We start from the raw sequence: 27,534 nt of genomic DNA, 5'->3' as shown, positions 1-27,534 counted from the left end.
TCCCTTTAATGCTCGGACTTCTGTATCATACAGTAGTACTAATCACACCACTTTGAACACCTCACTTTTCATCATCGTTGGCATTCTTCTGTCATGTAGTACATCTGACACTCTGTACCAGTTGGCTGCAGGTCCTCTGATTCTTGACTTATTTAACATGCATATAACTGGCTGGAAGTTGGTGCTGTGGTTAAGTCTACAAGTGGGAGTTCTTGTGGTTCATGGTTTGAATCCCTCAGCCCTTGTTTGCTTACTGTGTGCCAAGTATGCTTACCTGATTAACAAATAGGTGTTACTAGAAAGCCTACTTGATGCAATGGTTAAGGTGTTTGCCTCCCATGCACAAGGTTTGAGCCTCACTGCTGATAAGAGCTTCATGGCTTGAAAGTATATCTTTAAATGATACAAAATAGCTCAGATGGGAGAGCGTTAGAATGAAGATTAATAAAGAAGGGTTTGCTAAAGTGATGAAAAAAGCAGGGAAACAGTCTGTGGTTGCAGACTTGTGAGTAGAGGGGCAATGATTTCTATTTAGAAGCACCCCTTTTTACTTCTTGTTTTTGGGAGAGGTGAGTGGAATTATGATGCCCTTGGAAGATTACAAGTGTTCAGCTGGGTGTCACAATGCTGATTGTGTTGGTAGGTGAGCAAACTAAGACACCTGTTTCATTGTAAACAATGTTTGGAATGTAACATTATAGATGTTTTAACTCTGTCGTTCTTGACTGTGAGGTACATTCTTTTAGGCATTGTTGAGATTTTATGCAATGGTTGCAGTTGCAGTTTTGTGTCAGTATCTTATTGAGGGCAATTGGGAAAACACAACCCTTCCTTCCTTAATTCAGACTAAAAAGCAATTAGAAAACTTCAGAAACCACTCTCCTTCAAGCAAATCACAGATTTACCCATTCACTGTTAACATCTTTTCATAATACTGGTATGGTATTTCTGTTCAAAGAATACAAATGCCTTCCATATATGAGAGCATAATTGCTAAATTTCTTTATAAACTGCTTAACTGATTGACTGATGGCATATGTGTGTGTCTGTGTGTGTCTGCGTGTGTGTGTGTGTGTGTGTGTGTGTGTGTGTGTGTGTGTGTGTGTGTGTGTGTGTGTGTGTGTGTGTGTGTGTGTGTGTGTGTGTGTGTGTGTGTGTGTGGGTCTTACTGCGTCTGTGTTGTGCTTGTGTGTGTCTGCATGTGTGTGCAACTGTCTGCGTGTGTCTGTCTGCGCGTGTGTGTGTGTGTGTGTGTGTGTGTGTGTGTGTGTGTGTGTGTGTGTGTGTGTGTGTGTGTGTTTCTCTGTGTGTGTGTGTGTGTGTGTGTGTGTGTGCGTGTGTGTGTGTGTGTGTGTGTGTGTGTGTGTGTGTGTGTGTGTGTGTGTGTGTGTGTGTGTGTGCACGCCCGCATATTTGTGTAAGTCTATCTGCACCTAACCATGAAATAAAGGATAAAGCAGTACAGTACACTGTTTATACCGCTGTTCAAAATATGACAATGTTTGTATGGAAAACTAAATACAGGATTAATATAATACCAGTGACTACAAATGAACTTTAAGACCTGAACTGTGTTGCACCCATTCACATTAAAGCATACTGCACTGGAAAGGATTTCAAACTGCTTTGCTTACTCAATGCACATTTTGAAATAACGGCTCAGAAGATGGAACCGCATGATGAAGGATAGGGTTTGCAAATGAATGGTCTCATTTCTGCTGATTTAATGACCTGAAGAGCAACTGTCTCTCCTGTGATAATCCCTGCAATGGCTTAGCTCTTTAGATAAATTATTTAAGCAGTGAATGCACCATGCCATTAGGAAAAGAAAGTACAAAACATTACTGAAGGAATTGTTTGTCTCTGTAATTGATGAATGTTGTGAAAATGTTATGTCACACCCAGCTATAAATGGACATAAACAGTTGTTTAAAAATGCAGTGACACTATAGAGAAAAATATTACTTAGACATGGAGAAAAGAAATTGAATATATTACTGAATAGCATTAGCGAGTTTTTTCATTACTTAAAGAATCATCTACCTTAATTGGTCAATTTTTATTTCTTGTAATTTTCTTACTTTCCTACTGAGGCAAGTGAAAAAAAATCTACCTTGTTAATGGAAAATGAATATCCTCATTAGTTTGTCACCCTGTGGTCATATAACCCTTCTCCAACTGATGGTGTAATTAAATGTGTTGCTCTATTGAAATATTGACATTCTTGTGTTCTGCTTTGTTCTTATGTATACTTTGCTTACAGTTCTATTAAAAGTAATGATGTATACTTTTTTCACATGTAAAGCAATCACTTTTGGTAGGAAGAGCCTTAACTTGAAACATTAAATTGGATGGTGGATAATGAAAGTATTAGATATCCCATTAAAAATGCTAACAGACCTTTACACCTTGTTCATTTTAGTTTACTTAGCACCTTATTCATCCTCTTTTCTTCTGCTATTAGAAATACAAATGTTTCCTGCATAACTGTGAACTAAATCATCTGGGATATATATATATATATATTTATATATATATATATATATATATATATATATATATATATATATATATATATATATATATATATATATATATATATATATATATATATTGTAAGAGCAAGTATAGGAAGCAGCAGTTAAAATGTTTCATGTCAGAAAAACAAACATAAGTGTGTGCGTGCGTGCATGTGTGTGTGTGTGTGTGTGTGTGTGTGTGTGTGTGTGTGTGTGTGTGTGTGTGTGTGTGTGTGTGTGTGTGTGTGTGTGTGTGTGTGTGTGTGTGTTTACACAAATGTTTGTTTTCATGCATTAAAATATAGTGGAGACTTGTGGCATCAGGTTAAAACCCCTAAGCATTTCTATATCCCACACACCCCTGCTTATAATAATTTAAATTATTATAAACTTTGTGCTTCTTATCAGTTTTGGCAGGAAGTTCCAACTTCCTGCTACTTTTTCATGTAACCTGTTTCTCCCCACAATATTCTCTCTCTTTTGTTTTTTAGGCGTCATTATTCCTATAAGAAATGATTTCATGTGGCCTTGAAAACCATTATTAAGTCTTCCCAAGCTGTGTATAATTTGTTGAGACAAACATTCGTTTGATCAATCTTTCCTAATAATTAGATTTTCCATTCTGCATATTACTTTCACACATTTTAGATGTAAGCTTTCCAGCTTTAGCTCAAGAAATTTGGTATGGGGTAGCCAAATATCTGTCCCCATACTCAAATTTATGTCTTTGCAAGCTAATATAAATTGTATTTTTATCTCCATCTTTTAAGAGTTATTTAATTTATGTATATAGCTAATCATTTTATTGCATTCCTTCACAATTCCTGTGTCATAACTATAGCTGATGATATTCTCATCCCAGATATCTAAGTCCTTGAAAAAGCAAACTTTTTCAGTTTATCTGCTTCTATGTGAAAGTAGCACTGCACCTCATCTGTTAAGTTTGATTGCAATTACCATGTAGTGCATGGAGTGCCCTGATTACAAGCAAAAAACAGCTAAATTATATCAAAGTTCAGCACTGCTATAACATGAGACTTGACCTTAGCAACACTTAGACAGGTACTGTAAACATTTTATCTGGCACTGAAAGCTAACATCACCAACCAGTAAACAGCAGGAGCAGAGAATGAAATGTCTTCATTTTAACATCTGTTTCTGCCTGCTGTTTGCTGAAGTGCACAAAATATTTTAACTTAAATTGCTTCCCTCACAAAGGAAATATGTAAGACATCAACCACTCCCCCAATGCTTTACTGGCTTTCAAAGCTGGAACAATACCTTGCATTTTTTTTAATCTTACTTTTAATTTATTTACAGTACATTGAGAAGATAAATCTCCATGCACTACAAAGAATAATGAGGGGGGTCAGCAGATTGTAACCTTGTCTTATCTGTACTTAACAAGGATGATTCATGTCTCAAGCACATAATACAGTTGGAAAGATCACTGACCCACTCATAATCCTCTATATTATTTGTCGTTGTCTAGTAATTATTCAACATAGACCAACATGTAGTTAATGCTGATCTTCCGTACCTCTGCTGTACTTCCCAAATGTTATGTCATTTACATAAATATATTTATTTATTTATTTATTAACATTTGTTAACCGGGATAGTCCAGCTGAGCCAGAGGCCTATTTTCAGTGGAGATACGAGAAGAAAAGCTCCAGAAATAATACAAGTAATTATGATATTTACAAAATATTAAAGTAGGGTCACAAAACTGTAGTACAAGTCATAGGTTCATAGGTTCATAGGTTGGTACTAGGCTATCAGCCCTAGGGCCTATACAAGCCTAGCCATAACAATTCCCTGGCTATTTCTTCCCACACTATTTACTTCCCTGGACCCTTGTCTAGCAGGGTGACTGACATGATCCCCGTGGTGAATTTCCTTTCTCCCATCCAATCATCAAGGTTCCTTTTGAAGAGGACCAAAGAGGCACTCTGCTTGACATGCATGGGCAATCTATTCCAGAGTCTGGGGAGTCTCTGCGTCAGGAACCTATCCCCCCAGCATGTTTTGTTTATTGTGATGACAAGGTTTAGATCCCTGGAGCGTGTGGCTCTGAGGGATTGGGATTTCTTTAAGTGTAGCATGTCCAACAGCTCTGGGTTTGACATGGCCTTGTATGTTAAGCAAAGATCGCCTCTGAGTAGACGATATGCGACAGAGTATAGCTGGAGTTTTTTAAGGCGGTCAGCATAGGGCATCTGCTTTAGGCCTGTGATTCTTTTAGTGAGGTATTTCTGTGGCCTTTCCATTTGTTGCAGATGTCTTGAGAGGTACATACCAAACGGGGCATTGTATTCTATAATGGGTCTAATGAGGGATGAGTACAGTGGGACAATGACCTCCTTTTTTCTGGATGAAAAGCCCTTAGTGATGAGGTGTGCCACATAGAAGGATTTCCTGACTGTTGTGGCGATGTGGTTATCGAAGGTGAGACCACTGTCCACCTGTGTCCCTAAGTCTCTTATCAAACTTTCGGTGTTTAGTGTACTGCCACCTATATGGTAATTCACGGATACATGTTTTTTCCCCAAAGGGGATAGCTATACATTTCTTGGCATTTAGCTTGAGCCCATGGCTCTGGCACCAAGCATCTGTTTCTGTAAGGCCCTTTTGTAGAGTATCCACATCATCTGGGGATTCAATAATAGCTCCCAGTTTGCAGTCATCTGCAAACTTTGTTATCCAGAGTCCCTTAGTGTTGGCCTGTACTTCAGAGAAGTAGATGCCAAACAAGAGCGGTCCCAGGACTGAACTCTGAGGTACTCCACTTGTCACTTGTCTGGAGCTGGATTTGGAGTTGGCTACTTATACAGTGTGGGTCTATCAGTAAGCCAGTTAGCAACCCACTGGGTGACGTAGGGATTAATGCCCAGCTTAGTAAGTTTATCTATGATTCCAGAGTGGGGGATGGTGTCAAAGGCCTTGGCAAGGTCTAGATAGGCTGTGTGGACCACCTTACCCTTGTCCATGGCTCTGGAGACTGATTCGAAGAAGTCAATCAAATTCAGTAGACAAGATCGGCCCTTCATGAACCCAAACTGGGTGGGGTCCAGTGTTTGAAGGTTGCCAATGTCTTTGTTTATATGTTTCATGATAATACGCTCCATAGCCTTGCAGATAAGGCTTGTCAGACTGGTGGGACGGTAGTTTCCAGGATCCAAGGTGGATCCCCCCTTGTGGAGTGGGATAACTGTAGCTGTGCGCCATTCAGTGGGCATGAAACCTGAGGTGAGGCTATGATTAAACATGATACTTAGGTGAGGTGCCAGTTCATATTATAGTTCATGTAGTACACAGACCGGGATGTCATCTGGTCCCATGGATGCTGTATTCTTAGCTTTGGAGAGTGCGTTTTTACCTGTGTGGCCGTTATTACCGGAATTTGGCAATCTTCCGGTATTGAGATGGGCCATTTAGGGGGTGAGAGGGGCGTGAAGTTGGCACTGAATCGATCTGCCAGGATATTGGCAATATCCTTGGGATCAGTATATTTAATGCCATTCTGTTTTAGCTCAGAGCAGATCTGAGCATTGCCATTTAGATTTTTGACATAGTTATAGAATGCCTTGTTGTTGTCTTTGGAATCTTTGGCAATTTTATTTTCGTAACTAGCTTTGGAGGATTTTATGAGGGATCTCAGTTTCTTACTGAGGCTGGTAAGGAAGTTTTTTGCATCCTGGGATTTTCCTCTTTTCTGCAACAGTTTCTTCCTTTTGTTGTAAAGTTTGTTTATGGCAGGGGACCACCAGATTGGCTTCTTGTTTTTGGATGAGATCATCTTGGTTCTATTTGGGATGGCATGATTTATGCATGAGTGGATGTGCTCGTACAGTGCATTAGTGTAGGATTCAGCAGTTGAACTTTCAGCTCCCATCTGCATGGGTGTCATGAAGTTTGTCACTTCTGACTTGAGTAGCATGAAGTTGGCTTTGGAGAACTTTTTTATGGAGGTTTCCTTACTGGGGGGTGGGGGCGGGATGTGGATGTTAAGGGTGATTAGCTTATTTTCAGACGTGACTAACGAGGGGGTGACCATAGGTGTGGAGCTTCGATTTCCCATATTGGTAATGACCAGGTCTAGGATATTGGAGCCCCTGGTGGGACTATGGATTAGCTGATCCAGGGCGTTGGAATTTATGAATTCCAAGAACCGTTGGGCAAAGGTGTTGGTACATGAGTAGCTTTCCCAGTTAATGGCAGGGTAGTTAAAATCACCCAGTATTAGGGTGTTTGGTACTATCTTAATATTTTCCAGTATGTTTAGAAAGGTGTAGTGAGAATCTTGGGGTATGGTGGGGGATCTGTAGCAAGCTACAATTTGGATTGCAGTCTTACCTAGTGTTAGTTGCACCTGGAGAATTTCAGACGCATTGTGTTGGGCAACTAGCCTGGTGGTGTGAATATCCTTGGTGAATATAGACACTCCTCCACCTTTAGTGTTTCGGTCCCGCTTTGGTGACCGAAAAGTGTGGTAAGAGTTGTAGCCTGGTATTGCAGGGGTGCTCTCTGGAGCCTTGAACCAGGTCTCAGTTACTGCACAGATATTGATGTTCTCCATTTTTAGGAGTGCCTCGAGAGAGTGCATTTTGAAGTTTAGACTTCTAGCATTGAGTAGCATTACCTTCAGATTTTGCATGCTTGTACCTGTTATGGTGGTGGTTTTGTTCTTTGAACTTTGCCTAAAAAAGGCACTATAGGGGTGGCAAGAGCCTTAGCCAGTAACCTGAATCCCAGAGGTGACAGGTGCAGACCATCTCTGGCAAAGCATCGTGGTCTGTCAATCATGTCGTCCCAGGCAGACAGATACTGGATCCCCTTTGAATTACACCAGAAGCTTAGCCAATTGTTGAAGTCAATCACTTTGTCCTTATATTGTGGTATCATTCTGGGTGAAGGCAGGATGCTACTCGGGGCTAGGGTCATACCTGCCTGGGCCACATGATCCGAGAGCTCTTCCATATCTCTTTTCATGTAGTCCAGGGAGGTACGTCTCAAGTCATTCACTCCAACATGGACAATGACAGAGTCATGTTTGTACTTGTTGTTGAATGACTTAAGTGCATGCGTTATGTGGCGGATCCTGGCACCCGACAGGCAGCTGACTGTAATTTTCTCCTTGTTCAACCTGGTGAGAGGGACATCAGTGTGCCGGACTATAGAGTCATCTATGACTAAAGTGTTAGGTACATTGTCTTGCCTTAGGGGCTGTTGCTGTGTGGCACACAGGTGTTTTGAACTATGTGACACTTTGGTTGTGATTGGTGTTTGTTTGCGTTTCAGCTTAAGAGGTCCTTGTTGCTTGGGCAGGTTACAGTTAAGGGCCTCTGCATATGTGGATTTAGTGTTGCTATATGTGGGTGTTGGTGGTGTGGGTTTAGAAGGGCTATGTGTTGCTTGAGGTGTAGTGTGGGTGTTAACCTTCTCCTCTTGACTGCCTAGCACAAGCTTGAGTGGAGAGAGCTTTGCTTCCATTTTGGCTATGTAAGTGCATCTCTCACAGGTTGTAGTGTTGGGTGGTAGGAGGAGAGGGTTGTCTGTGTACATGAGGCAATTGCTGCATTGCCCCAGTATGCCCAGATTCACCAGGTGGACAGGAGAAATCACCGGAAGCTGACCCTTGGACATGCCTGGTTTGATGCTTTTTTTTTTTTGTAAAGTACAGGAGCTGTTTTCCCTTACCTTAGCAAGGTACTTTGCAATTATAGGCTGTTTAGTGCCTACTATTAATTTCTCCTTATTAACAAGGAGAGTGGAGTGCTTGTTTCAGTTTAAGGCTTCCTAGTGCTTTCCAGCAGGTATTAGAGAAAGTGCTAGTCAAAGGGATGCTTAAAAGTAAGATGAAAAAAAATGCACACTGCAGTGTGCACTAGAGAAGGTAGACGTGAAAGTAGGTAACTTAAGTTTTACCTGTTTAAAAAGTTAAGGTTTAGTGGAGAGTTACTATTTTTAAAACAGCAAGATGGGTTGAAAGGGGTGGTCACTTTTGTATTCTGGTACTATGGAATACAGTATGATGGCCAATAAATTTAAATAGTTGAAGGGGAGGGGTTTTTGATTTATTGATTACTCACACAAGCCACTGAAAGTAGAGAGGAAATGAGATATATGGTCAGATTAACATAAGAGGCAGGCAACTAGAAAGACAGTGGTATTTAACAAGACAACTAATGACTGAGTGGGAGGGCGGAAAAAAAAATTCTGCCTGACTCAGAAGAGAGAGAGAGAGAGCTGTGGTGTCTTTTGAAGTTTTAATATGCTGTTAAAGCAGAATGCAGGTAAAACACAAGGTAAAGAAAACAAACTACAGTATTTAAAATATACAAAATACAAAAAATAAAAGCAAACTAACCTTTCCTTCACAGAAAAGTGTAGCAGAGTCTGGATGAGCCTTTCTGGTAAAGCTCAGAAATGTTTTATTTTACCCCTTAAATAGAAGGTTTAGTTCCTAGCTCCACCCCTCAGTTAACAAATGATTAACCTTAAGTGACCTCTTCTATCTTATGAATGAGTCCTTAATTGATCAGTTCTAATTTCTGCCTGACTCAGAAGAGAGAGCTGTGGTCTCTTTTGAAGTTTTAATATGCTGTTAAAGCAGAATGCAGGTAAAACACAAGGTAAAGAAAACAAACTACAGAATTTAAAATATACAAAATACAGAAAATAAAAGCAAACTAACCTTTCCTTCACAGCAAAGTGTAGCAGAGTCTGGATGAGCCTTTCTGGTAAAAAAAGTGTGCACAGCAATACAATGCATAGGTAAAATAACAGTTAAGTACAATTTCCAAAATTTGAGAACAGCAGTGTATAGCATAGGTCAAATAACAATTAAATGGTTTAGAGAATATTAGGCAAAGGAGTACAGTATGAATACAGTTTGCTAGTGCAAGTACAAGAAGGAAAAATAATTCATAGGGAAAAGCAGATAAGATGACAAGAGAGGAGACTAGTTCAAGTGGGGGGAAAAGTTTAAGTTCTTTCTTAACAGGTGTTGTGACACCCGTGTCCTGGCCCAGCAATCAAGGAGCCTCAATCCTCACTACTAACACCAGAGAGGGCATCTCATATAGGAGAAAGGATAACAAATACACACAGTAAAGTTCAATTTCCCTTAAGAGCACACAGAGATCACAGTCTGTCCAGGGTTGGTTGCTCCCTTGCTCCCCAGGTCCCCAATAAGATTCCCCACTGGCATAGCTATAGGGTCCAGATCTCAGCCTAGCTAGCAAGCTAAAACTTCCAGTACCCCCTCTGTCCAACCAGTGTTTCATGTCCCTTCCCAAGTAGCTGACACACACACACACACACACACACACACACACACACACACACACACACACTCTTAGAGATAAGTATTTATACAACTTCACAGACACTCCCGGGAAAGGCTGACACAGATTCTCCAGCTGTGCTGCTATACTCAGACTATATGGTAGTAATTCCTGCCACCACCAGCTAATACTTATTAGCTATCCAAAGGCCCTTAAAAGAGTGTCCAATTATTACTGTGCAATATTATTATCCAATGGTAAGTGTGACTAAACAGTCTTAAGGCTTATTGGAAGGGCTTATTACAGGATCACTTATAAGCATGCAATGTACTCTAAATCTTAATTATCTCTACATAAACCAGCCACAGTTAAAAAGGGTTTAAAATATTTAATAATAAATACTAAAAACACCAGACAATACTACACCACAGTGCTATTAAAAAGTTCAGAGATCACACCGAAACTTAAAAAAATTCAGTAGTACAGTTCTGACATAACAGAAAAACACTTAGTCTAATCTTTATAGTCCTAGTTATTTCTACAAGAAAGCACACTTCTAAGATAACTTAATTAAAAGAGCATAGGCAGTGCTGAGTTAGATGTCCAAGATCAAAATGCTTACTAATCTCTGGTTATCATTGTTTAAATTGAAACTGCAGTTCTGCTAAACATTACATCATCTTTTACAACTTCCTGGTTCTCAGGCCACACAGAAACTGCATTTACATTCTTTTACACTTAGAGCAATAAAGGACATTCCACATGTAAATTATACTAATTATTCCTTACATTAAAAGAATAGAAAGAATGTGCTAGCTCAGACGGACTAACTCCAAGCTCTACAGATCAATGGATAGATTTGAAATAATTTTAACTTCAAAAGAAAGATTTGAAATTATTGACTTAGTTTTCCTTACAGCAAATGGCAATGTTCCCACATTGTTTTAAGTTCAACATTTCACATTTAAAAATGATAGAATTATCTGCACAATTCTCTGTGGCTAGGCTGGCAGCCTTCACCCTTCTCTATCCAATCTTCACATCTCTCCCCCCTGGAGAACTCAAGCTATTTTTTCAAGTGACCCTTGAGAAACGCCGCTTGAGAGGGTTAGGTCTATCTGAGTGTACCTCACCCCGTTCACTGTCTTGAGAGCCCATCTGCATTGACATTGCTACTCCCACTGCAATGCTATACTGACATATCATATGCTTGCAACCCCAGGCTCCATCTTAGCAACTTGGCATTTTGCTGGCTGGCTCTATTTAACCATATTAGAGGGTTATGATCTGTCATTACAGTGAATTTCCTTCCATACAGATAAGGATGAAGTTTATACAGTGCCCACACAATGGCTAGACATTCCTTTTCTACAGCTGCATAGCATTCCTCCCTGGGTTGGAGCCAAAGATTGAGATAAACCACTGGATGCTCTTCTCCCTCTGAAGAAATCTGGCTAAGTACAGCCCTCACCCCATGGTTCGAGGCATCCATTTGCACAACAAATTATTTGCTGTAATCTGGACTGGCTAACACAGGGTGTCCTCCCAAAGCTTCTTTAAGCTTCTGGAATGACTGCTCACATGCTGAGGTCCACACTACCTTATCTGGCGTGTTCTTCCTTGTCAGGTCTGTGAGGGGAGCAGCTATGGTACTATAACTGGGGACTAACTTTCTGTAGTACCCTGCTGTCCCTAAAATACCCTCACCTGCTTTTTAGTAACAGGTGCAGGCCATTCCTGAATGGCTTCCACTTTGGCAGGTTTTGGCCTTATTTTACCACTCCTCACTCTATGACCAAGGTGGGAGACCTCTGCTATACCCACTTGACATTTGCTTGGCTTAATGGTCAACCCTGCCCTCTGTAGTTTGCCCAGTGCCTCCCTGACATGCTGAAGGTGCTCTGGCCAGGAATGGATGTAGATGGCAATATCATCTATGTAAGCAAGAGCAAACCCTCCTGTTCCTGCTAGGATATGATCTACCAGCCTCAGGAAAGTTGCTGTGGCATTCTTCATCCCAAAGGGCATATTTGTGAACTCATACAAGCCAAAAGGAGTCACAAAGGATGACTTCTCTCTAGCATGGGAGTCAAGGGCACCTGCCAGTAATCCTTGGTAAGATCAATGGTTGTAAGATACTTAGCCTCACCCAGCTGCTGTAGGGCCTCATCTGTCCTAGGCATGAGGTAAACATCCAACTCTGTGTGACTATTTAATTTCCTGTAGTCCACACAGAACCTGGTGCTGCCATCCTTCTTTGGCACAAGCACCACTTGGGAGGCCCAGGGACTGTTGCACTCTTGAATCACCCCTAGTTCCAACATCTCATGTACCTCCTCCCTCAGAGTCTGTTTGACTCTCTCAGCCACCCTACAAGGGGCCTGCCTAATAGGCCTTTGGGGTCCTGAATTCACTTGGTGCTGCACCATGTGGGTGCACCCTGGTTTCCCAGTGAACATGTCCCCAAATTCTTGCAACACTGCTTGGATTCCTCAAACCTGGATTGGAAATAGCTGCTGGGACATTGCTACCTCTTCCACTGAGGTTTCAGCCCGAGCCTCACTGAGGAGATCAGTCCAGAGATCTCCCTCAGACTCCTCCTGCAATCCACTGCAAATGCTCAGCAGAAGGGCCACCCTATCATGGTAAGGTTTTATCATGTTAACGTGGTACAATTTGTGCCCCTGATATCTACCTAGCAGTTCCACCATGTAGTTAACATCACTTACCTTTCTTACCACCTTGTAGGGTCCCTCCCAAGCTGCTTGCAGTTTGTTGTGTCTGACAGGAATGAGAACCATTACCTGCTGTCCCACAGCATACTATCTAGCTCGTGCATTCTTGTCATACCACACCTTTTCCTGTTGTTGGGCTTCTGCCAGGTTCTCCTGGGCCAAGCCCATAAGTTCCCTGAGCTTTGTCCTGAGGTTTAGGAGATATGCCACAACAGACTCCTTGTAAGACTCACACTTACCTTCCCACTCATCTCAAATTAAATCTAGAGGTCCCCTCACCCTATGCCCATACAGCAACTCAAAGGATGAAAAAACCTGTGGATTCCTAGGGAACCTCTCTGTAAGCAAATAACAGATGGGGCAAATATTTGTCCCACTCCCTCTTAAACTGATCTGCAAATGCCCATAGCATGGACTTGATTGTAGAGTTTAACCTCTCAACAAGACCATTAGTCTGGGGATGGTAAGGGGTGGTCTTCATGTGCTTCACCCCACAGGACTTTCATGGACAAGACAGCAGGTCTGACATAAAATTGGCACCTCTGTCAGAAAGTATTTCCTGTGAGAAACCCATTCTGATGAAAATCTCTAACAAAGTATTTGCCACCTTATCTGCCTCAATGGAGGACAAAGCCACTGCCTCAGGGTATTGTGTAACATAATCCACTACCACTAAGATATACTTTTTCCTTGTGGAACTTGGGGTACTCAGAGTACCCACAATATCCATAGCTACCCTCTGAAATGGCTCCTCAGTCACAGGCAAAGGCATCAAAGGAGCTCTCACCTTATCTCCTGCCTTGCCTACCTTTTGGCACTGCTCACAGGTCCTGCAGTACCCTGTTACATCACTGCAAATTCCAGGCCAGTAGAAGTTTTGCATAATACGTCTCTTTGTACGTTTTATGCCCATATGACCTGCAAAGGGAATATCATGGGCTATGGCTAGAAGCACCAGACTATACGGCAGTAATTCCTGCCACCACCCGCTAATAATTATCAGTCATACAAAGACCCTTAAAAGGGTGTCCAATTATTACTGTGCAATATTATTATCCAATGGTAAGTGTGACTAAACAGTCTTACGACTTATTGGAAGGGCTTATTACAGGATCACTTATACGCATGCAATGTATTCTAGAGCTTAATTATTTCTACATAAACCAGCCACAGTTAAAAAGGGTTAAACATATTTAATAATAAATACTAAAAACACAAGTCAATTCTACTAGACCACAGTGCTATTCAGGAGTTCAGAGATCACACAGAAACTTAAAATAATTCAGTAGTACAGTTCTGACATAACAGAAAAGCACTTAGTCTATTCTTTATAGTCCTAGCTATTTCTACAAGAAAACACACTTCTAAGATAACTTACTTAAGAGAGCATAGGCAGTGCTGAGTCAGATGTCCAAGATCAAAATGCTTACTAATATCTGGTTCTCACGGTTTAAATTGAAACTGCAGTTCTGCTAAACATTACATCATCTTTTACACCTTCCTGGTTCCCAGGCCACACAGAAACTGCATTAACATTCTTTTACACTTAGAGCAATAAAAGACATTCCATATGTAAATTATAGTAAATTATAGTAATTATTCCTTAAGTTAAATCAATAGAAAGAATGTGCTAGCTCAGACAGACTAACTCCAAGCTCTACAGATCAAAGGATAGATTTGAAATAATTTTAACTTCAAAAGAAAGATTTGAAATGCTTGACTTAGTTTTCCTTACAGCATATGGCAATGTTCCCACATTGTTTTAAGTTCAACATTTCATATTTACAAATGATAGAATTATCTGCACGATTCTCTCTGGCTAGGCTGGCAGCCTTCACCCTTCTCTACCCAAACTTCACATCTCTCCCCCTGGAGAACTCAAGCTATTTTTTCAAGTGGCCCTTGAGAAACGTCGCTTGAGAGGGTTAGGTCTATTTGAGTGTACCTCACCCCATTCCCTGTCTTGAGAGCCCATCTGCATTGACATTGCTACTCCCACTGCAATGCTACACTAACATATTATATGCTTGCATCCCCAGGCTCCATCTTAGCAACTTGGCATTTTGCTGGCTTGCTCTGTTTAACCATGTTAGAGGGTTATGATCTGTCATTACAGTGAATTTCCTTCCATACAGATAAGGATGAAGTTTCTGCAGTGCCCACACAATGGCTAGACATTCCTTTTCTACAGCTGCATAGCATTCCTCCCTGGGTTGGAGCCTAAGACTGAGATAAACCACTGGATGCTCTTCTCCCTCTGAAGAAATCTGGCTAAGTACAGCCCTCACCCCATGATTCGAGGCATCCACTTGCACAACAAATTATTTGCTGTAATCTGGACTGGCTAACACAGGGTGTCCTCCCAAAGCTTCTTTAAGCTTCTGGAATGCCTGCTCACATGCTGGGGTCCACACTACCTTATCTGGCGTGTTCTTCCTTGTCAGGTCTGTGGGGGGAGCAGCTATGGTACTATAACTGGGGACGAACTTTCTGTAGTACCCTGCTGTCCCTAAAAATACCCTCATCTGCTTTTTAGTAACAGGTGCAGGCCATGCCTGAATGGCTTCTACTTTGGCAGGTTTTGGCCTTATTTTACCACTCCCCATTCTATGACCTAGGTGGGAGACCTCTGCCATACCCACTTGACATTTGCTTGGCTTAATGGTCAACCCTGCCCTCTGTAGTTTGCCCAGTGCCTCCCTGACATGCTGAAGGTGCTCTGGCCAGGAATGGATGTAGATGGCAATATCATCTAGGTAAGCAACAGCAAACCCTCTTGCTCCTGCTAGGTTATGATCTACCAGCCCCAGGAAAGTCATTGTGGCATTCTTCATCCCAAAGGGCATCTTTGTGAACTCATGCAAGCCAAAAGGAGTCACAAAGGCTGACTACTCTCTAGCATGGGAGTCAAGGGCACCTGCCAGTAATCCTTGGTAAGATCAATGGTTGTAAGATACTTCACCCCACCCAGCTGCTGTAGGGCCACATCTGTCCTAGGCATGAGGTAAACATCCAACTCTTTGTGACTATTTAATTTCCTGTAGTCCACACAGAACCTGGTGCTGCCATCCTTTTTTGGCACCAGCACCACTTGGGAGGACCAGGGACTGTTGCACTCTTGAATCACCTTTAGTTCCAACATCTCATGTAACTCCTCCCTCAGAGTCTGTTTGACTCTCTCAGCCATCCTACAAGGGGCCTGCCTAATAGGCCTTTGGGGTCCTGAATTCACCTGGTGCTGCACCATGTGGGTGCACCCTGGTTTCCCAGTGAACATGTCCCCAAATTCCTGCAACACTGCTCTGATTCTTCAAACCTGGGTTGGAGATAGCTGCTGGGACATTGCTACCTCTTCCACTGAGGTTTCAGCCCGAGTCTCACTGAGGAGATCAGTCCCCAGATCTCCCTCAGACTCCTCCTGCAATCCACTGCAAATGCTCAGCAGAAGGGCCTCCCTATCATGGTAAGGTTTTATCATGTTAACATGGTACAATTTGTGCCCCTGATATCTGCCTAGCAGTTCCACCATGTAGCTAACATCACTTACCTTTCTTACCACCTTGTAGGGTCTCTCCCAAGCTGATTGCAGTTTGTTGTGTCTGACAGGAATGAGAACCATTACCTGCTGTCCCACAGCATACTATCTAGCTTAAACATTCTTGTCATACCACACCTTTTTCTGTTGTTGGGCTTCTGCCAAGTTCTCCTGGGCCAAGCCCATAAGTTCCATGAGCTTTGTCCTGAGGTTTAGGACATATGCCACAACAGACTCCTTGTAAGACTCACACTTACCTTCCCACTCAATTCAAATTAAATCTAGAGGTCCCCTCACCCTATGCCCATGCAGCAACTCAAAGGATGAAAAACCTGTGGATTCCTGGGGAACCTCTCTGTAAGCAAATAACAGATGGGGCAAATATTTGTCCCACTCTCTCTTAAACTGATCTGCAAATGCCCGTAGCATGGACTTCATTGTAGAGTTTAACCTCTCAACAAGACTATTAGTCTGGGGATGGTAAGGGGTGGTCTTGTTGTGCTTCACCCCACAGGACTTTCACGGACAAAACAGCAGGTCTGACATGAAATTGGCACCTCCCTCAGAAAGTATTTCCTGTGAGAAACCCACTCTGATGAAAATCTCTAACAAAGTATTTGCCACCTTATCTACCTCAATGGAGGACAAAGCCACTGCCTCAGAGTATTGTGTAACATAATCCACTACCGCTAAGATATACTTTTTCCCTGTGGAACTTGGGGTACTCAGAGGACCCACAATATCCATAGCTACCCTCTGAAATGGCTCCTCAGTCACAGGCAAAGGCATCAAAGGAGCTCTCATCTTGTCTTCTGCCTTGCCTACCTTTTGGCACTGCTCACAGTTCCTGCAGTACCCTGTTACATCACTGCAAATTCCAGGCCAATAGAAGTTCTGCATAATATGTCTCTTTGTACATTTTATGCCCATATGACCTGCAAAGGGAATATCATGGGCTATGGCTAGAAGCACCAGACTATACAGTAGTAATTCCTGCCACCACCAGCTAATAATTATCAGCCATACAAAGGCCCTTAAAAGGGTGTCCAATTATTACTGTGCAATATTATTATCCAATGGTAAGTGTGACTAAACAGTCTTAAGACTTATTGGAAGGGCTTATTACAGGATCACTTATATGCATGCAATGCATTCTAGAGCTTAATTATTTCTACATAAACCAGCCACAGTTAAAAAGGGTTAAACATATTTAATAATAAATACTAAAACACAAGACAATACTACTAGACCACAGTGCTATTCAAGAGTTCAGAGATCACACAGAAACTTAAAATAATTCAGTAGTACAGTTCTGACATAACAGAAAAGCACTTAGTCTAATCTTTATAGTCCTAGCTATTTCTACAAGAAAACACACTTCTAAGATAACTTACTTAAGAGAGCATAGGCAGTGCTGAGTCAGATGTCCAAGATCAAACTGCTTACTAATATCTGGTTCTCACTGTTTAAATTGAAACTGCAGTTCTGCTAAACATTACATCATCTTTTACACCTTCCTGGTTCCCAGGCCACACAGAAACTGCATTTACATTCTGTTACACTTAGAGCAATAAAAGACATTCCATATGTAAATTATAGTAAATTATAGTAATTATTCCTTAAGTTAAATCAATAGAAAGAATGTGCTAGCTCAGACAGACTAACTCCAAGCTCTACAGATCAAAGGATAGATTTGAAATAATTTTAACTTCAAAAGAAAGATTTGAAATGCTTGACTTAGTTTTCCTTATCTGCACGATTCCCTCTGGCTAGGCTGGCAGCCTTCACCCTTCCCTACCCACTCTTCACATCTCTCCCCCTGGAGAACTCAAGCTATTTTTTCAAGTGGCCCTTGAGAAACGCCGCTTGAGAGGGTTAGGTCTATCTGAGTGTAGTAAGTAAGTTCAACATTTCATATTTACAAATTATATAATTATCTGCACAATTCTGCCTGGCTAAGCTGGTAGCCTTCACCCTTCTCTATCCAATCTTCACAGGTATTTATACTGAGTGCTTCTTATGTTGAGAGGGAGTGAGTTCCAAGCATGGGCTACAGAGTATTTGTAAAGGGTCTTACCAATGTTTTTGTTGGGTTTGTATAACTGAAGGAGGTGTTTACTGGCAGTATGGAGGTGACAAGGGGAGTTATAGAAGGAGACTAAATTGGAGATGGAGGAACAGGATGAGGGTTCATATAGGATAGAGTGTGCATTATGTAGCTGGGGTATAAGTAGCAGTTTGGAGAATTCTGGACATTGGAGTGACCTAAGGGCAAGACAGTGGTGATAATAGAAAATGCAATGGTATTAAAATGCCTGAAATATACAGCCTTAAAAAAGATAGTCATAATACATACCCCTGTGGAACACCTTGATCACAGCTAATTTCCTAACTGTATCTTGTCCCGTATTCTGTCACTTCTGCTCACATAACCATTCACAAATATACCTAATCAATATATTAGAAACACTCATTTTAACTATCATCAGTAACAGAATGTGGTGTACCTTATCAAAGGCCATTGTAAAGTCAATATAAATCATGCCAATTTGTAACTTCTGTTCTATTGTGCAATAAGTTTCTTATAGAAGAACTGATTAATGGTAACTATTGATCTAGCATTAACAAACACATGTTGCATATATCTGGTTGATGTATACTGCTTAACTATTCCAATAAGATTTCTTTTAATGAAAGACTATGGCCTTATCTGTAGTAGATAAAAAAAATCTAAAGAGTCTCTAGTTGTTATCACACTGGTACTTTCCTTTGAAAACTGGCTTTACTATAGTGTTGTTTCCAAATTGCTGTCTGTGCAGGTTTATATCATTCTATATTAATCAAACATAAGCATCTTCTAAGTCCTTCTTTGAATGATATCCAGTCTTTCATCTGTGCCTGTAGCCCTACCCTGATCCAGTTTACAAAGATAGGTGATCATATCTTCAGTACTAAAGGATTTATATGTATTTTTTTAATCTACTGTTTATTGTAGCACTTTGAACCATAAAGCAGGGCAAACTGCATCATAAACAAATGCACAATGTCAAAGGCTCTCTATATGTCTTATTATTTTCTAAAAGCTAATCAGAATCAAACTTATTTTCTTTGCCTTTATTAATGTATATAAAACAGTATTTTTATTACTCTTTAGATTTCTAGTAAGTTTTCTTGATGAGCCTTCTGATGTATTTTGGCACAAAATTTTAATTTTCTTGTCAAAATCATTTATTTTGATTTTAATTTCCTGTATGTTTTTCTTTGGGCCGGATTCACTAAGGCTTGCACGGAGTCTAAGAGTAGAGTAAGACTCCAGACAGCCAATATGTCTGACGAGCAATCCAGGAACAGCCGGCAGGGGCATGCATGAGAGCTCCTAAAACTACCCTTGCACGGACAGTGTTATGTTATGCAAATTACCTCATTTGCTGCTGAAAGCTATGCAAATGAGGTAAATTTGCAATCCAGGAAACACTAACCTGTCCGAGTAAGAGTAGTGTTATTTGCAGAAATGTACTCCGTTGATAGCAAAATGGAGCTATGACAGCTCCAAATAAAGGATGCATCCAGTTCAGGAAGCATGCCAATGGCGAAATATAAGGCCAGTGGCATTTTTATCTGTTGCAAAATAATAAAAAATATTTTTTTCCCTGATCTCCGATCCGCAAACGTGTGGCGCTCTAAAAACCAGAAAAAAAAGCCAAAAATAAGCATTTTAGTAAAAATATTAATCTGCCATGCAGGTAAATGGCAGGCTGAAGATAACATGGCTACTGAGTAGTGGTTGCTAAGGGGGGAAGCTCAGTCTGAGAGATGTAACCAAATATTACTAGGCAATCCTATGCAAACGAGAAGGATAGTGATTCCCAATTTTCCCTGCCATGTGAACCATGTCCCTAGAGTTTAAGAGTAGGATTAGGGGAGTAACAGAGTAGAAAATAGGTGACATCATGAGGGGGTATGTATCAAGGACTGTAAGCTTATTGGAGCAGAGTGGCATGTGTTTGCTGTAAGTGACTCAGGACTGGAAGAGGTGTGTCTACAGTTGTCTTAACTGAAACTCAGAAACCGAAGGTGTACGCTGTGGATATCACCAAAGTTTCTTGCAAAGATGCTTACACTGTGTGCGCAACTGTAAACCCATCTAAGCCTGTGTGCGCATGTGTACACCCGTGTAAGCCTGTGTGCATGTATGTGCACCCGCCTAAGCCTGTGTAAGCCCGTGTAAGCCTGCGTATGCCTGTGTGCACGCCTGTGCATGTGTTTGTGCTTGTTTGCGCACCACTGCCCCCTGTGGAAACAGAAAGGGAAAAGGAAGGAAAAGAAGTAGTAGGAAGTTAAGCAAGGAAAACTAGCAGACCTGCCAGGTGAAATCAATCAGAATCAGCCAATTACACAGGTAGTACACTAGGCTAGCCCAGCCCAGCACTTAAGACTCTGCAAACAACATTCCCCCATGTTTTTCTCAGAAACACTGCAACACTGCAGTCTACAAAGAGAAGTGAAAACTTAAAAAGCTCAACTGAGACAAAAAAATGTTAGGGGCTGCCATTGCTATTATAAGGCAACATGTGCAAGATGCTGAGGGTGGTGCATTGCGAATGCTGCTGAGCAACCCACAGTGAGGAGACGGAGAAGAGTGTACAGACTCAGGGTAACCTACAAGGGGCTACATGAGCTGGAGATAGTGGAGTGCTATAGAGTGGACAGAGACATCCTGCAACAAATTGTTGAGCTGTGCAGGCCATGCCTCACACACAGAGCCTACAGAGGGGAACCCATCCCAGTGGAAACCAAGGTATGTGCTGGCCTCAGAATACTAGTAACAGGTACCTTCCAGAAAACAACTGGTGATATGATGGGGATATCACAGGCATCAGCATCCAGGGTACTGCACCAGTTCCTGAATGCCATGCCAGCACATGTCAGTGATCATGTATATTTCTCCAATTCCTGTGAGGTATTGGCCAGCAATATGTGTCTCTTCCAGCAAATAGTGGAATACCCTGAGGTAGTGGGTGCAATTGACTGCACGCACATACACATCAAAGCACCGGCCGGTGAGTGGGGTAGGGCCTACATCAACCGCAAGGGCTTCCACTCCATCAACTGCAAGGTCGTGTGCGATGCCCAGGGCATAATTGGAAGCTACCTCGATTCCCATATCTGGCATCTGATGCAGCTGTACCAGACATTTGCCAACAGGGATATCCCTGACGGTCACCTAGTGAGGGATGCTGGATACGCACTGGAGCCATGGCTGATGACACCCATCAGAAATGCACACACACACCTGAACAAGAGCTCCATAATAAGGCACATGCACAAACACGAAATGTAATCGAGCGTGTGTTTGGGATGCTCAAGTCATGGTTCTGGTGCCTGGACACATCTGGTGGAGCCTTGCAGTACTCACCAACTACATGTACCCAAATTGTCATGGTATGTGCCATGCTATACAATATGATCCTGTAAAAACAGCTGCAGCAGGAACAGCATGGGGCAGGGCCAAACAGCCCTCCACCATTGCCAAGGCCTGCACAGGCACAGCATGACTTGGAGGAGGAACAACCTGAGCCTGCCCCAGTAGGCAGAAGAAGGCATGCCCAGTATGCCTTGGCCTTGGCAAAGAGGCAATGCATAGCACATACACTGGCTCAGTAGGAACCCTGAAAATGATACCTCTCTCTGACTCGCACATAAAATAAAAGGGATGCCTAACTTGACACTACCTGTTTCCAAACATGTACAGGGAGTGTAGTATGTGCATCCAACATAAGCAGCCCTGCAGCACCACCTGAGGCATGATCGCCATGTTTTAAGCAATATAAAGCAGTGCTAAGCAGCTTTTACCAATATTTAGTATATGTAAACAAAATTGCCTGTGATAACTAGTGCAATGTCAGGCAATGTTGAGCAATGTTGGTCAAGGTCGGGCAAAGTTGAGCAAAGACAGGTAAACATGCTCATATTAGCTTTACTGTCCCTTAAGTAGTCTGGTCTGCCCAGCATGAAAATAAAAAGCAGTGATTGAACCCAGGATACTGTGCACTATAGTCACAGTACTGAACCACTAAGCTATGATAGCATTGCAGTAGCGTAGACACAGTAGGACAATTGTACAGTAATGCAAAGACAAAGAAATGCTGTAACATGCCCCTAAAGAGGCATATTGGGTAACCTCCCCCACAGGCCTATGCAGACAGAGAACATCAGGCCAGGTGGTGTGATGTGTGTTGTGTAGGCTATGAAGTTGCAATCTAATATATGTGGCATTGGACGCTAAGAAGTGTAGTACAGTAGTATGCCTCAAGCCAGTATGATAGGCAACAGTACAGACTGAAATGGTGTACCGTACATAGCAGTGCAGGCATAGCAAATTTGTATAAGTGTCAGGTGAACCCCTCATCCTATGTACACCCACAGTAGCAATCAAGTGTGCCCCCGCATAGAAATGTACAAAGAATAGCTGTCCCCTCTGTATGTAGAAATATTGATAAGTCTATGCGAAGTGTCTCACGGAAGCCCTGCAGGCACAGCATGATCCCTGTTGATCTATGACACAAAGGTGAGGCCTGCTGTAAAAATACAACTTGATTTTCCATACACATATAGTATACATGTCTATACTGGGCGGGCTCACACACTCCAACAAATGTAGTGGATTTCATTCAGCATCACACTGAAAGTTCATACTGGGCATGCTCACACACATGCCAAATACGGAGGTGATAATAAGGGATCTACGGACAAATGTGGATAGACATCTCTACTTCCAGAAACGCATTCACAAAGTTGTCAGAAAATCATGCTATGTGTTCACACAAACTGCCAAGGTCTGTGCATGTAGGTCAAAGGAGGTTCCCACTACTCACCAGTCATCAGACCCGTCAGAGAGTACCACAACACACTTGCGATGAATCTGACTAGGCACATTCAACAGCCAGAAAGCCCACTGAGGTACCCTAACAAGAGGATTACTGGCCTCAAACAGTTGCCCCATGCAACAAGACTGAATGTAACCCAATCTGTACTCTGTTGCATACTGTCTACTCAGGAGATCTCTGCCCAACAGACAGGTCCATGTCATGGCTACACTCAGATCTGTTCTGGGTTACAACTCAATGGCACGAAATATACAGACCCAACTGATATTGCCAACATCCTGGCAGATAGGATCAGTGTTAACTTTACCCCGTCTCACCCATGAAAGAGCACATCTCTATAATGGAAGACTGCAAAGTTACTGTCATCACGGCTGCATAGGTAAAAAACACTCTCCAAATCCAGTATCACAGCAGCCATGGGACCAGATAACTTCACAGGCTGTGTTCCACACAAACCACAGAATGAACAGGCACCACACTGATGTACCATGTGCAGTCATAGCCTCACCTCATGCTTTGTGCCTGTTGAATGGTGCACAGTGACGGTTATCCCACTACACAAGGGTGGAGACACCATGGACCCCAGGAACTAGTGCCCCATTAGCCTGATGAGCCTGCTCTTCAAGGCCATGGAATGTATCATCATACAACATATAAAAAAATACATTTGTAATCCCCAAACCCTGGACCACAACCATGTTGGGTTTGTAAAATGCAGATCATGTCTCCTAAACCTGATAGATGACATTGAAGCAGTCAACAGAACCGTAGACAAGGGTAAGGTGGTTCACACAGCCTATGTTGATCCTGCCACGGCTTACAACACCATCCCACACTCTGGAAATATAGATAAACCCACTAAACTAGGTATAAATTACTATGTCACAAGATGGGTTGCCAACAGGCTTACTAACAGAACACACACTGTGAAAGTAGCAGATTCCAAGTATGACTTTGGACCAGTGATGGTTGCAGTACCACAAGGTCCAGTCCTGTGTCTTGTCCTGTTTAGTATCTACTTCCCTGAAGTAAACTTTAACATCGAAGGTCTGTGGCTACTGAAGTTTCCAGAGGACTGCAAACTAGGAGCCATAATTGTAAACACTAAAGGTGTGGACATCCTACAAAAGGGCCTCACTGAGACAGATGGCTGTTGTCAAAGCCATGGGCTCTAGCTCAATGCCAAAAGGTGCATTGTCATCCCCTTTGTTAAAAACTCTGTAGCCAAGAACTACAACATAGGCGGTAGTATATTTAACACTGAAAGTGTGACAAGAGACCTTGGGTCACAGGTGGACACTGGACACAGCTGTGATAATCACATCCCCACAGTAGTCAGAAAACCCTGCTATGTGGCACACCTCATCACAAAATGTGTCTCATGTAGAATAGAAGAGGACATTGTTCCCACTACTCATCACTCACTAGAACTATAATAGAGTACAATGCCACTTTTGCTATGTACCTCACAAGACAACTACAACAACTGGAAAGCCTGCAGCAATACCTCACAAAGACCATTAGCAGACTGAAATACATGCCATACACAGACCATCTCAAAATGCTCCATCTGTACTCCCTTGCATATTGCCTACTCAGATGTGTTCACTGCCTAACATACAAAGCTATGTCAAACGCAGAGCTGTTGGACATGCTACACGTAAAACATTCACAATCCCTCTGACCTTTGGACCCAAAACCACGAGTGAAATACAAAAGGAAGGGGTGTACCCATTTACATTATGGATACCCACACCTTCAGGTTAGTGGCACAGCATGAGGCCTTGGAGACCATGCAAGTGCAACTAACATTGGGCAAAGCTGCTCATCAGATTGTAGCCTGCTACAGATCACCTACCTTGTCACAGGAACCTCACTCAGTATTCCTGAGAACAGTGGAAAATATAAAGGTCCTATCAAACACCATTATATGAGGTGATTACAACTACCCAAACAGTGAGTGGGAGAGTTACTTGTGTACAACATCCTTTGCCCAATGTTTCCTAGAGTTTAAAAACTCTAACACCCTGGAACAGCTGGTCACCATGCCCACTAGAGGGGACACCATACTGGAAATGATCATCACCAACATGGGGTACCAGTGTTCCACAACAGAGATAAAACCCTTGCTGGTAATATCAGATCATAAAGTAATCACACTGGACATCCACATCCCCCCCCCACCCAGTCAATGAAACCACCGTGAAATCATTTTCCAAAGCAAACTGCACACGTCCCAAGACCAAAGTGGAAAGTTCCAAAGCCCTCTTGCTATAGGATAATGGTATGCAATCTGCCAAATCAGTTACAAGTGCATCCTATGAGCATCTACAGGGATGCATGGATCGAACCTATGAACTTATGAACCTATGAGACATCACAAATAAAACCAAGATGCACTCCTCCAAAAATAAGAAAACAATCTGGTGGTCATTGCCCATAAATAAGCTAGACAACAGAAGGAGGAAACTAACACCTGATAGAGCCAACTTCACTAAAGGAAAGGTATCACTGATCATTATTAGGAAGAAACAATGATCGCTCATAAAATAATTCAAGGACAGTTTCTAAAGACAAATTGCCAAGGAATGTAAGAATAACAACCACAAAGTCTGTGTTAGCTATACCAGACATGAAGGTGTCAACTTCCAAATATGCTGTCAGCTACTGACAAATGGCAAGAAATACACTGAACCAACTTTCATTGCCCACATCCTGGGGGACAAGTTCAGTGTAAACTTTCCCCCATCGCCCCCAAAAGGGCCTGTGTCCATCACAGAAGGATGCAGAATCCCAGACGTCATGAACATGCAGTTAAAGACAGCCCGCTCCAAAGCCAAGAACACAGCATCAATGGGACTGGATGGTGTCCCAGGCTACATCTTACACTAGGCCCAAAAGGAACTACACCCTCACCTACATTCACTGCCCAGACTCAATTGTACCACAGGGTATGTACCCAAAGAATGGCATACACTACTAACAGTCATCCAGCTCCACAAAGGGGGTGCCACAACAGAACCTGGAAACCATTGCCCTATATGTCTACTCAGCCTGGTCTACAAAGTTATTGAGCAAATTGTCATGGAACCCATAAACAGAGACACTGGGGACCTCCAGACACTATACAACCTCGCCTTGTTAAAGGCAGATCCGGCCTCCTAAACATAGTTGACTGACTTCAAACAGTTACCAAGGACATAGATGGAGGTGGAAGTAGTCCACACAGCCCACCTGGACCTCACTAAGGACTTTTTACACCATTCCCCACTCTGTCATCATGGACACACTTACCAGCTTGAACATTAACAGCTATGTCACAGGATGGGTGGCCAAGTGGCTCACAGATCAAACACACATGTTCAGAGTTGCGGGTGCCATGTCCGACTCTAAGCCAGTCACAAATGGCATCCCACAGGTCTTGGTCCTGGGACCCCACCTGTTCAGTAGACACTGCTCAGAGTTACAGGCAAGCACGGGAGGAGTATGGCTGAACAGGTTTGCAGATGACTGCTAACTGTGGTCCATAATCAGCTCTATGGCTGACACACACATCCTCCAGAAGGGGCTTACAGAGACAGATACCTGGTGTCAAAACAATGCCCCAAGCAGAATGCCAAAGAATGCATAGTCATCCCCTTTGGCTAAAACAAAGTGCAAACAAATTATCACATAGGTGGTACTCCAGTATGTATGGAGAAAGTCATGAAGGCCCTGGGGACACAGTTAGATAGTAAACTCTCCTTTGATGATCACATGGCCAAAGTGTTTAGACATTCCTTCTATGTAGCCCACCCAATGTCACCTAATGTAACCCACTTTGGCTAGTCTGATGACGTCACAATCCTACAAATATACCTGTGGAAAGTGGAGCTCACAGTGATGTGTATAGCGCATCATGTAAATGCATGCACCTGTAGTATCATAAACCAGTTAGGTAGGGGTTTGAATCCTGCACTTGACAAGTGTGTGTGTGTGTGTGTGTCTACTTGTGTGTAATTTCCTTGGAGAGGTGCAACCTTGTTGGAGAGTACTCAAACACCTTAAAAGTGGTATACTAATATCTGTCAGGTCTGATGATGTCACCATCCTACAAATATACCTGTGGAAATAAGAACTCATAGTAATGTGTGTAGCATGTTGTGTAAATGAGTACTCCTGTAGTATCATAAATGAATTAGGTAGAGGTTTGAATCCTGTAGATGACAAGTGTGTATCTGTTTGTGTATGATCTCCTTGAAGATGAGTAACCTTTTTGGAGAGTACTCAAACACCTTAAAAGTGGTATACTAATCTTTGTTAGGTCTGATGATTTCCCCATCCTACAAATATACATGTGGAAAAGAGAGCTCACAGTAATGTGTTTAGTGTGCTCTGTAAATGCATATGCCTGTAGTATCATAAACCAGTTAGGTAGGTGTTTGAATCCTGTATTTGACAAGTGTGTGCGTCTGTTTATATGTGATCTCCTTGGAGAGGCACAACCTTTTTGGAGAGTACTCAAACACCTTAAAAGTGGTATACTAATCTTTGTCAGGTCTGATGATGTCACCATCCTACAAATATACC

Source organism: Protopterus annectens, chromosome 11.part0 (genome assembly GCF_019279795.1).
Source record: "Protopterus annectens isolate FY-2018-M chromosome 11.part0, PAN1.0, whole genome shotgun sequence".
In the NCBI taxonomy this organism is placed as follows: domain Eukaryota; kingdom Metazoa; phylum Chordata; order Ceratodontiformes; family Protopteridae; genus Protopterus; species Protopterus annectens.
The sequence above is the reverse complement of the archived record's forward strand: the minus strand, read 5'-3'. Positions refer to the sequence as shown.